At 31.4% G+C, this 13,489-nt stretch overlaps 1 pseudogene; it reads left to right on the forward strand.

Annotated features, from left to right (window-relative positions):
* The first annotated feature begins 2,669 nt into the window (after positions 1-2,669).
* On the forward strand, positions 2,670-4,029 carry LOC125419696 (ATP synthase subunit alpha, chloroplastic-like; annotated as a pseudogene).
* The last annotated feature ends 9,460 nt before the right edge of the window (positions 4,030-13,489 follow it).

The raw sequence follows: 13,489 nt of genomic DNA on the forward strand, positions 1-13,489 counted from the left end.
CCGAGGGGCGATGGACCTTTTCAAGTTTTGGAAAGGATAAACGACAGTGCCTACAAACTTGATTTACCGGGTGAGTATAGTGTTAGTGCCACCTTTAATGTTGTTGATTTATCATCTTTTGCTACAGGTGATGACTTTGATTTGAGGACAAATCCTTTTCAAGAGGAGGGGAATGATGCAAACCCACCCGAGCTCGCACCACCGACAACTCGCTAGGGTACTGATCCGATACAGATGAAGACTGGACCAATCACTAGGGCTCAAGCTAAGAGGTTTAAGGATAACGTTGCTGCCTTTATCCAGAAATTAATTCATTCTCAAAAGGGCTTGTCCATACCTGAAGATAAAAGACCTATTTTAAGTATTTAAGTGGTGGAGGCTGATACATCGGATATTTTATATCGGACACCCATGTCTCGGACATCTGATCTCGGACTTCGGATATCGAAGCCTTGCCTTGTACATCTGATCTCGGACGAGTCTTGCCTCGGACATCTGATCTCGGACTTCGGACATCGGATGTAACTTAGCTCGGCCAGACATAACTTAGCTCGGACAGACATCCGTTAGCTCGGCCAGACACAACTTAGTTTGAACAGACATCAGTTAGCTCGGCCAAACACAAGTTAGCTCGGTCAGACATCAGTTAGCTCGAATAGGCCATAAGTTAGCTCGGACATCAGGCAGATATAAGTTAGCTCGGTTGGAGACATAATTCCGCCTAGATGCCAAAGTTAACTCGTTACTTAATTTGCGGTTGACTTTCTTTCTTTTTGGGTTTTTATTTATTTATGTTCTGGAAAAATAACTTTAGGAAGGCTTTTATTTTATTCTTTCCATTGTAAATTAATTAATTTCTAATTTAATATAAAGAAATTAATTAATCAAACTTGGATTAGGAAAGGAAGTATAGTTTTGGCCAACTAGGTTTCTTTATGTGTGTGGCCGGTTTTACCTAGGGTTTTTAAGGGTTTATTTTGTTTCTTTCAAAGCCTATTGAAAGGTTTATTTTTCAATAAGAATACAACTTTGATTTGATTAAGAAAATACTTGTGAGATTAATTATCTCTTTGTTCTTTGAGAACAACTAAAACAGCATTAGAGAATTGGTTGTTTTAGCTTGACTTATCAATAGGTTTTCCATCCCCTATTGTGGCGTCCAGATTATACCAAGGTTTCTAACCACAGGTTGGTTAGGGGTTGAGGTCCATTCCATTAGAACTTGAACTTAATTGAGATCCGGGCTAATATAATACGAGTTTAGGAGCTAGTCATCCTAGGTACGTATCATGAAATGGTTCCAAATCTTTATGGATTCAATACATATGTCCAATAGGATATGGAATCAAGTCAAGGCAGCTTCAAAGGCATTCAGAAAGGGGTTGTACGGACAGCTTCAAATTTGGCCTGTTTTTTACTGTATTTTCTGTTGGCTTTATTGTATTTTGCTGAGTTGGCTTTTTCTTCCTCTGCCAGGCATGGGAAACGTGTGGGACTTCATAATCAGATTATTTGGCATCCTACAAAGCATATTAAAGCTGATTTTGAGTTCAAAGTGGTCAAAGATTGGTCAAAGTCAACTTAGTAAAAAAGCTAGCATTAGTCGAAGAGGAGGGGAATGATGTGACTCTGCCCGTGCCCACACATCCATCCATGTCTCGGAGGACATCCATACCTTGGAGGGTAACTATACCTTGAATACCTCGGAGGGCATCCATACGTCAGAGGACATCCACACCTCGGGAAGCATTTTACCTCGGACAACATCAATCCATCCATGTCTCGGACAACACTAGTGTCATCCATGTCTCAAACAACACCAGTTCCTTTGGACATCAACAGCATATTCATACCTCGGACAACATTCCACCTCGGCTATCAACTATCTCGGACATCTCACTTTTGCCCAACTATTTCGGACATCTTACTCTTGTCCAACTATCTTGGACATCTAACTCTTGGACAACATCAGCTATCTCGGCCAGTTGACACTATATAGTTCAGACACAAGCTAACTCGGATGAAAGGCATGTTCGAACACAAGCTAACTTGGATGGAAGACAAGCTCGGTCATGACTTAGCTCGGTTGAAGACATAATTCAGCCTAGATGTCAAAGTCAACTCCTTACCTAATTTGCGATTGACTTTGTTTTTTTTTTAGGTTTTTATTTATTTATTTCCTGGACAAATAAGTTTAGGAAAGTTTTATTTTATTATTTTGTTTGTAAATTAATTAATTCCTATTTGAAAATAAGGGAATTAATTAATTAGATTAGGAAAAGGAAAGATTCGGTCAAGCTAGAACTCTTCATTGTGTGGCCGATTTTTCCTAGGGTTTTTAGTGTTTATTTTGTTTCTTCCAAAGCCTATTTAAAGGCTTATTTTTCAATAAGAATACAACTTTGATTTGATTGAGAAAATACTTGTGAGATTAATTGTCTCTTTGTTCTTTTAGAACACCTAAAACACCATTAGAGAATTGGTTGTTTTAGCTTGACTTATCAATAGGTTTTCCATCCCCTATTATGGCGTCTACATTATACCAAGGTTTCTAACCACAGGTTGGTTAGGGGTTGAGGTCAATTCCATTAGAACTTGAACTTAATTAAGATCCGGGCTAATATAATACGAGTTTAGGAGCAGGTTGTCCTAGGTTCGTATCATTAGTAGAATTTGAAAAAGGTACGATAGGCATTACTCTAAATTTGGAATCAAATAATGTCGGTGCTGTATTAATGGGTGATGGTTGGGTGATATAAGAGGGAAGTTCTGTAAAAGCAACAAGAAGAATTGCTTAGATCCTGATAAGTGAGGCTTTTTTGGGTCATGTTATAAATGCTCTGGGTATACCTATTGATGGTGGAGCTGAAATTTCAGCTTCTGAATCCCGGTTAATTGAATCTCCCACCCTAGGTATTATTTCGAGACATTCGGTATACGAGCCTCTTCAAACAGGACTTATTACTATTGATTCAATGATTCCTGTAGGACGTGCTTAGCGAGAATTAGTTATTGAGGACAGGCAAACCAGTAAAACAGCAATAGCCACAAATAGGATTCTCAATGAACAAGGGAAAATGTTAAATGCTTTTATATGGCTATTGGTTAAAAAGCATCTTTTGTCCCTCAGGTGGTGACTACTTTATAGGAAAGGGGAGTAATGGATTATACTATTGTGGTAATTGCAACAACCGATTCTCTAGCTACATTACAATACCTCGCTCCTTATACAGGAGCTACTTTGGTTGAATATTTTATCTACCATGAACAACACACTTCAATTATTCATGATGATCTCTCAAAACAAGCACAGGCTTATTGCCAAATGTCTCTTTTATTAAACAGACTGTTGGCCGAGAAGCTTACCCAGGAGATATTTTTTATTTGCAATCACTCCTTTTGGAAAGAGCCGCTAAATCAAGTTCTCATTTAGGTGAAGGAAGTATGATTGCTTTACCAATAGTTGAGACTCAATCGGGAGATGTTTCAGCTTATATTCCTACTAATCTAATTTCCATTACAAATGGACAAATATTCTTATCCATCGATCTATTCAATGTCAGAATCAGACTTGCTATTAATGTGGGTATTTCTATATTCAAATTAGGGTTCGCAGCTCAAATTAAAGCCATGAAACAAGTAGTTGGCAAGTCAAAATTGGAATTGGCACAATTCGCAGAATTAGAAGCCTTCGCACAATTCACTTCTGATCTCGGTAAAGCTACTCAGAATCAATTGGCAAGAGGTCAACAATTACGTGACTTACTCAAACAATCTCAATCAGCCCCTCCTGCGGTGGAAGAACAGATAATGATTATTTATATTGGAACCAATGGTTATCTTGATTCATTAGAAAATAGCCAAGTAAGGAAATTTCTCGTTGAGTTACGTACTTACTTAAAAATGAATAAACCTCAGTTCCATGAAATCATAGCTTCTACGAAGATAATTACCAAGGAAGCAGAAGCCTTTTTGAAAGAAGCTATTCAGGAACAGCTAGAACGTTTTCTACTTCAGAAGCTAGTATAAAGAAAAGAAATTGATCACTTTTGATTTTTATCAATCTTAATTCAATATTAACTAAATTTTAATTTAATACTAATTTTAATAATAATAATTAAATTATATAATTATTTAAAATATTTTAAAATATTAAATTATTTTAAAATAACGTATAAAAAATTATAAAATATATATATTTTTTTTTGTTTTTTGTAATAATTATTTTCTATAATAATATAGAAATAATAATATATTACATTTCGATATTAAATACATAATAATTATATACACATATTAACATACATTAAATATATAATATATATTAAATATATGGAAATATTATATAAACTAGATTATACTTATATTACAAGTACTAAGTGCATAAGAGCGCCTTTTATTCAAATTATTCAAAAGATCTTTCTTGACATGGAAATCTAAAAATATATGGAAATAAATTGCATCCAATAGGATTTGAACCTATACCAAAGGTTTAGAAGACTTCTGGCTTATCCATTAGACAATGGACGCTTTGCATTTCAATTTTTTTATATTAATTTTCTTTTCACATTTATTATTTAGATGGAACGAATATGTGGACGAATTCCAGGAATTGCGTATTCAACTATGCCTTATATTAATTATATTCATTTTTTAATTATACACGTTTTGTTTATATTTCTATAAAACATATTTATTAGAAATTTGATATTTTAATAAATATCAAAATATATAAATATATGTTAGATATAAATATCTATTAGATATATGGATTTATAGGTTTTGACTATAAAAAAGAAATATTGAATAGAGATAAGAGAAAGTTAGCATAAGCGGGTAGCGGGAATCAAACCCGCATCGTCAGCTTGGAAGGCTAGGGGTTATAGTCGACGTTGATTCATCATTGTTAACGTCTCTAATTCAAAAGTGAACATGAAACTTTGGTTTCATTCAGCTCCTTTATGGAAGATAAGTATATTTCCAGATATCAATGAAATTAAAAAAAATTCGACCCATAACATCTTTGTTAACTTTTTGGTCTGAATGCATTCAAAATGGCCTACTGTCAAGACAATCCTTGTAGAAAAGAGGGGATTATAACAATCTTTCTAGTTACTTCGTTCTCTATTTCTATTTGAAAGAATCATTAGGAAAATGATTTTGTTTCCACCGAGGTAAACAATTTGTCAATGTCTCTAGTAAACCAAAGTCATTGTTTAATTAGCTATTTTGTTTCAATTTTCCCTATACAAAAAAGAAAATTTAAAGATTTAGTTACGATTACGATTAGAAATACACTTTCTATCTTTATCCATGGATCAATTACTCATACTCATTCAATTGGAAATATTTATTGATCCAATTAAAAAAAAATATTATGTTTAGTAATTTCATTATCCATTTTTCAATTTCTAATTGACTCTTGGATACATATCATGAGAATGTGTATTCTTCCTCAAAATTTTCAATGAAAGGTAAATGATTTCATCCTTTTAAGAAATAAAGTTTTTGCTCGGAATGGAATATTAATCAAACTGAGAGACCCCTAAACTATTTGGAGGTTAATAGAATGAATCGCACTTTTACCACTAAACTATACCCGCTCCAATCCAATTATTGTATATAAGTTGACTTTTTGTCAAACAAGAAACTCGAGCGTAATAAAAAGATAGGATCAGAAAAAAATGCATTGTGCACTAATCCATAGTTCCGTTTTTCATTATATACATATTTTAATTTATTTTTTATTTCAGTAAAATATTAGTAAACAAAAAAAAAACAAAATAGACAGAAGATAAGAAATCTTGCTTTGATTCTATATAAAAATAGGTCTTTTTATGACTTTTGTTGTTTCAATAATAAGCCTTTTTGTTTTGGTTTCAAATTAATTGTTTTCAAATCAAATAAATCATTTTATCTTATTACGATTGAACAAAACAAAAGAGGCTGGACCTGGCTAGGTACTAACTAGGCCAAGCCATGGAAATAAAAGGCCCTTTCAGACGAACTCAAAGAGGTTTTTCTCATTATTTTAATTTTTTCTTTTTTTCTATTTCTTTTATCTATTTATATATTATTTTTTCAATTTATATATTATATAAAAGGCATAATATATATATTAAACATATATTAATTATATAAATCTATTCAAAAAATCTAAAAAATCTATGTTAAACATATTAACAAACATATTAATAATAATATATTACATTTCTATATTCATTTATATTGGATTTTTTATGTTTATTTCATTTATATTGGATTTATATAGTGGACTATTGTAGATTGTGTAGATTGGATTGTTGATATCTCTTTCAAGTCTTTTCTTTATACATATATGTTATATGATTATAGAATTATATATAACATATACGTATACGTTTTATATACATTTTATATAATCTAATTATATAATATAAATACTTTTATTTTATCTTAATGGTCTAAATGGAATTTGATTTTATATCATTATCATTCCGTATCCACTATATAAACTATTGTATATATATATTATATATAATAAAATAATAAAAAATATAAAAAACACTAAAAAAAAAAAGAAAAAAAAAAGAAGAAGGGCTTTTTCATGCCTTATTTTTTACGTAACATAGTAATTACCTCCTTTCAACTGAGGGAGAGATGGCTGAGTGACGAAAGCGTCGGATTGCATTACACAATCTCCAAGATTCTTTTTTGGGAAAAAAGGAGAATAGTCGCTATTTTATTTAAGACCGCATACCCTACTCTTTTTATTTTGTATTTTGACACCAAGAAATAAAGTTTTTCTTTTTAAATAGAAAATGAAATTTTTAAAGATTGCATTTGTAATATTTATAATATAAGTGAACAAGTAGAGTTTTCTTTCATACCCACAATTTGAGATTGTGAGTACTTCAATAAGGCTTTCAATGGAAAAAAAAGGTCATAATAAGGAAATGGATTGATCCAAATTTCTCACGGCTGTACAAAAATTTCAATATTGGCATCGAGAGTTCATACTCTAAAACCTATCTAATCTTATAAAGCATTATGTTTGAATTTTTATTTTTTATTTTTTAGTCAATCATGAATTTCGCTAGGACATTATTAAAGATCTCATCGAAAACTTACAGTAGCCTGCCAAACAAAAGCTAAGAGAAAATATAGCACAAGTATTACTAGCATAACATCTATGATTGGATTCAAAAAAACATAGGCCTCTGGTAATTTGGTGATGAAAAAACCATTTGAATAAAGGTCAGAATTAATACAAATCCCTAAATATATTAAGCATAACAAATATTTTGTTATTTTTGTTATTGAAGATAATTGTATTATTTTGATTGAGTTATTAATAAGTTGAGTTATTGATAGAAGGGAAAATGAATAAAACTAAATAACATGGACCCCAAAAACCTTCTTTGATTTGAACTCCCCCAATAAAAAAATCTTCAATTCTAAAATCAAAAGAGAATAGAATAAATCATACTTTCATACAATATCTTAATTGAATTCTATGTAATGACCGATAAATTCAATTTAATTCTATATCGGCACATATTAAAATTCTAGCAATATCTATATATTTTATAGATATTTATATTGGAGTTGACGAACGACCAATACCAATATTAGTGTTTATTAGGGTTGAATAGAAATGGGGCATGGCCAAGTGGTAAGGCAACAGTTTTGGTCCCGCTATTCGGAGGTTCGAATCCTTCCATCCTAGAGCATGCCCAACCCATTATAGCATTATAATATATATAATGCTATATATCATAAAAAGGATTGCCCTTTAAAATAAAACACCTTTTTGTTTAAAAGTATAATATTGAATTCGAAAATTTTTATTAGTATTCTTAATAATTCCTCTCTTAATCATATCATTTTCAAATAACAGAAAGGTATAATTGGATCCATTTGTGATCCCTAAATGTTAAATATTTAATATAAAATATTTATAATTCCTTTCAGTAACAATTTTTTAGTTTATCTGTATAAGGGTCCCATATTATTGTTATTTCAATTCTAATTTTAGAAATCAGTATGAAAAAAAAAAACAACCTTACCTTATACTAGTCTCTATCCACTAGTTCTCTAAAAACCTAAATTAGATTTTTTAGCTATCTAGGTTTTTAATCATTGATGGCTTAATACAAACATGGATTTCTCTTAGGATGCTAAAATGTGGTCCTTCCTTTAAAATGTTATTCAAATAATGATCACAAGTCCGAAAATTTTTCAATCACTTAAATCTTTTTGATGATTTCTTATGAGTGCGTAGTACTCGAAGAAGTGTGACATTGATAAATTTACCCTATCATTATCAAGCTACTTGAAGGTGCAAATTTAAAAAGAAATTTTTTATTTTAATCGTGGTATTCTTGGTATCGATATTTTATTATATTAAATAACTAAATAATGAAATAAAATATATGTTAAAATAAATATATGTATTGGGTGTTGGGGATTAAATTGAATTCATTCGGAGACTTCGTTAGAACCTAGCCATTCATATTTCATATAGAAAGAAAAAGTATAGATTCCTATGTACCAACCGAACCAATGACTATTCATGATACCATAATTGAATCAATAACATACTGGTTCCAAACTAAAGGAGTGTTATGGTAAAACTTCATTTAAAACGATGCGGTAGAAAGCAATGTGCAACTTGAAGGACACGATCTGTTGTGGATTCTTACGTCCGCCACAGGAATTATAGAGGAATGAAAGTGCTCTTGACTCGACATTGTTTCTTCTATTTCAATAGAACTCTCATTTTTTTTTTTGGGGGGGGGGGGGGGGAGGGGGGTGATGTAATCGTACATGATGGAGCTTGAGTAAAAAGCATTGATTCATTTCTCATAGGCAAGAATCTAGGGTTAGTATTAATCAATAAACTGGGACAACTTCGTAAATATATTTGTAAATATATTTTCCATATATAAATCGAAAGGATCCAATTCAAGCAAGTTTCAAATTCAAAAGTCAAATTTTTTGGAATTGGTCAAACTTTGTCGATCAAATCAGAAGTGTATTACACAATAATCACTTATTCGTATGATTCTTTGATAGAAAAAAATCACAAAAAAAATGGTGTGTTGCTGCCATTTTGAAACAATTCAAAATCACCGAAGTAATGTCTAAACCCAATGATTCAAGGCAAAGATAAAGGATCCTGGAACAAGGAAATACAATTTTCGATTGTCTCATCAACTAGATCATAGTGTAGTATCAAAAGAGATTCTAAAAGAGACAGACAATGGGGGGGGGGGGGGGGGGTTAGAGACCACTCAATAAATGAAATGCTTAAAATGTTTCCTCGAGTTATTTGAGAGTTATCCAACTTGAGTTATGAGGTTAAAAATTGTAAATACGAATAATTTTTTTGGTGGGGTAAAGAATAAGTATTTAAATCATAGTCTAGTTGATTTTATGATTTTATGGATATCTTTGACCTTATCATTCTATACATAGATATAATTTCCAATTTTCTTGAGCTATACTAGGAAAAAACTTCTTATACGTTTCTAGTGGGGTATCGTTCATCTATCCCAATGAGCCATTTATCGAATAGTTACAATTGATGTTTGATCCAGAAGAGAAGGAAGAGATCTTCGGAAAGTGGGTTTTATGACCCGATAAAGAATCAAACCTATTTAAATGTTCCTGCTATTATATATTTCCTTGAAAAAGCTGCTCAGCCTACAGGAATTGTTCATGATATTTCAAAGAAAGCGGGGGTTTTACGGAACTTAGCCTTAATCACCAAATGACAATCAATTAATTAAAAATTAATGAAATATGTCAAAATGAAATATATAAGAAACATATAAATAAAGAAGGTGGAGATCACTTGTAGAGAGCTTTGTATAGTCTTTTCTCTGCTATTCTCTTTTAATTTGCTATTCGTACTTTCGATTTTGAGTATTACCATTATTGGTAATGGGGGTTAGTTGGAGTTCTATGAACAAATAAAAAGGGGGATTAAGCTTTTTTCTTTTATTTTTATTGATATATGGACTAAATTCGAGCTTTTTCTACTTCTTCTTTTTGTTTTTTGCTTATTACTTTTTTCTTACGTCTACATCCCTTATTTCTCTATATGTCGAGGTGAGAGGGTCCTGCATCTTTCTATATCCCTCAAGAATCCCTGAATTTACTAAGAATCTATTTTGTCGGATTGTATTATAACGAATTTTTTCCCGAAGGGAAAAAAAATGAAGAATAATAAAAATAAATAATGAACATAATAAAAAAGTGATATCATACATATATTGCATGTAGAAAGATGAATAAGCCCATTTATTTACTTATTTTATTTACATATTTACACTTTTGATTTATATTAATTATATTATATACGTACTTAGTATATTCTAGTCTATTATATACTGTACAGACTTATAATATTTTCTTGTTTTTATTTAATATATATTAAATAATTTTTTAATATATATTAAAAATATATATATATATTAGTCTATAGACTCTTATATTATAGACTACTTATTATATTCTTATTTTATTATCTTATTTTATTATATCTTAGTATATATACATTTTATACCCTTTATTAATAATTAATATTAATTAGTGTATATACTCACTTATGTATACTCAGTATAATATATGAATTATAAGATATCTTTATAACTAGTTAACATAATAATATAACAATAAATAACAGGTACAAATCAAATATTAAATCGAGGTACCCATTCTATGACAATTCTTAACACCTTACCCTCTATTTTTGTGCCTTTAGTAGGGTTAGTTTTTCCAGCAATTGCAATGGTTTCTTTATCTCTTCATGTTCAAAAAAACAAAATTTTTTAAATACGATGGGACAAAATCTTATCTATTCTTTTTTTTCAAGACTTACATGAATCATAGCACGCATATCTACTTATTAGAAAATGGTATAACGTGTGGCTTCTTCCGAGCATAAGCTCGTATGAATGGGTAAACATGATATATGAGAAATTGAATTAGAATTATTTTCAAATGGATCGATATCGGGATGAATTTCTGAAATGTAAAGTCAATATATGTATGTGGATATCTATAAGATGTCATATGAAAAGGATGTTCATATTTTAGTTTAGATCTAGAAAATTCGATGAATTACTCCTAAAAGTTGACATAATAACAGTGCTAGTTGATGAGAGTTACTTCGGAACCAAAAAAATGAAAGTAATTTTTCTTTTGGTTTTTGGTTATTCCCCAATTCTAATAAAATGCAACTAGATCTAGCATAGTATGAGTTGGCGATCAGACCATATATGGATAGAACTTATAGCAGGGTCTCGAAAAAAAAGTAATTTCTAGTGGGCCTTTGTCCTTTTTTTAGGTTTATTAGGATTTTTGTTGGTTGGATCTTCAAGTTATTTTGGTAGGAATTTTATATCCTTAGTTCCCTCTCCGCAAATAATTTTTTTTTCCACAAGGGATCATGATGTCTTTCTACGGAATCGCTGGTCTTTTTATTAGTTCCTATTTGTGGTGCACAATTTCGTGGAATGTAGGCAGTGGTTATGATCGATTCGATATAAAAGATGGAATAGTGTGTATTTTTCGTTAGGGATTTCCCGGAAAAAGTTGTTGCATCTTCCTCTGATTCCTTATGAAAGACATTCAGTCCGTCAGAATAGAAGCAAGAGTAACAATAATGTTTATAATGCTACAGCATCGGGTATAGTAAGCAAAATCATATAAAAAGAAAGAAACAATCTAAGAAGGTTCAATTATCCGAAATGAATTTCTAGATCCGAAGATTTATCCACACCAAGCTCTAAAAGGAATCAAACTTTTGTCGCCAATGTTATATAATTATGGATGATCAAAAAAGTTTTGAAAAGCTTCTTGTTTTTTTATATTTTTTCTGCCCGAGTTCGGGAATTGAATTACTTGGACAGCACTACTATTATGTACACCGTGAACAAGACTATTTGAGTTTACTTCCCTCTTCTTTATTTGTTTGTTTTTTTTTATTTCCTTGTTTTTTCACGTGTAGGCGGACTGACCCATCAAGTGATACGAACCTAGGACGACCTACACCTAAACCGGTATTATATTAGCTCGGATCTAATTATGTTCAAGTTCTAATGGTCACCTTGACCCCTAACCAACTTGTGATTAGAAACCTTGGTATATAATAAATATGCCACAATAGGTTATGGATATCCTATTGATAAATCAAGCTAAAACACTCATTCACTAATGTTGTTTTAGGTGTTCAAAAGACAAAGAGAAATTCAATCTCATAAAATAAATTCTGAATATTATTAATGATGTGTTCTTCCAAAAAAATAAGCCCTTTTATAGGCTAATAGAAAACAAAATAAACCCTAATTGCAATGGGTAAAACCGGTCATGCAACGGAGATTCCTAATAGGGCCAAAAGTCTCCTCCTTCCTAATCTAATTTTGATTAATTAATTCCTTTATTTTGAATTAGGAATTGATTAATTTACAATGAAAATAATAAAATAAGAAATTTCTTAAACTTATTTTTCCAGCAAATAAATAAATAAAAACCAAAAAGTAAAGGTAGTTTCCTAAAACAAAAAGTAGAAACCAAATTATGAAACTAAAATACTATCTTTTTGACTAAGTTGACTTTGACCAATTTTTGACCAATTTAGGCTCCAAATCAGCTTCCATATGCTTTTTAGGATGGAAAAATAGGCTGATTATGAAGTCCCACACATTTCCCTTGCTTGAAGGAAAGAGAAAAAGCCAACTCAGCATAATACAGTAAAGTCAGCAAAGAATACAGCAAAACCCGGCCAATTTCTCTCTCATTTGCACACCACTTACATGACCAGATTAGCTTCAAAATTGACCAGTTCCCATGACTTCTTAGTGATATCAAGTGGATTCAAGAAGATTTGACCGCATTTCCCACTTCTCAAAATCGATAAATGGACCAAAATCTCTACCCGAGTCCGTAACGGCTTTCACCACTTGTATGCTTAAAAGAGGCCTTATATCTTTAGGTATGGATAGGCCCTTTTGAGAATGAATTACCCTTCGATAAAGGCAGAAAGGTTTTTCTTAAATCTCTTCATTTAAGCCCTAGTGATCAGTCCAGTCTTCATCCATATCAGGTCAGCACCCCGGCAAGTGGTCGATTGTGCGGGCAAGAGTGGATTCGCATCATTCCCCTCCTCTTGAAAAAGGATTTGACCTCAAATCAAAATCCTCACCTGTAGCAAAAAGAGATAAATCAGCAACATTAAATGTGGCCCTAACATTGGAATCACCTATTAAATCAAGTTTGTAGGTATTCTCGTTAATCCGTTCCAAAACTTGAAAAGGTGCATCCAGACGCGGCATAAGCTTTGACTTTCATTGTTTTGGAAACCTCTCCTTTTGTAAGTACAACCAAACCAAATCTCGCGGGTCAACATTATCACAACAAAATCTAGAAATACATGCTCATTATAGAAAGAATTACACCTTTTAAAGTTAGCGACAAATCTTTTTCCTTTCTCACTCACGGA

Source organism: Ziziphus jujuba, chromosome 10, assembly GCF_031755915.1.
Source record: "Ziziphus jujuba cultivar Dongzao chromosome 10, ASM3175591v1".
Lineage (NCBI taxonomy): Eukaryota > Viridiplantae > Streptophyta > Magnoliopsida > Rosales > Rhamnaceae > Ziziphus > Ziziphus jujuba.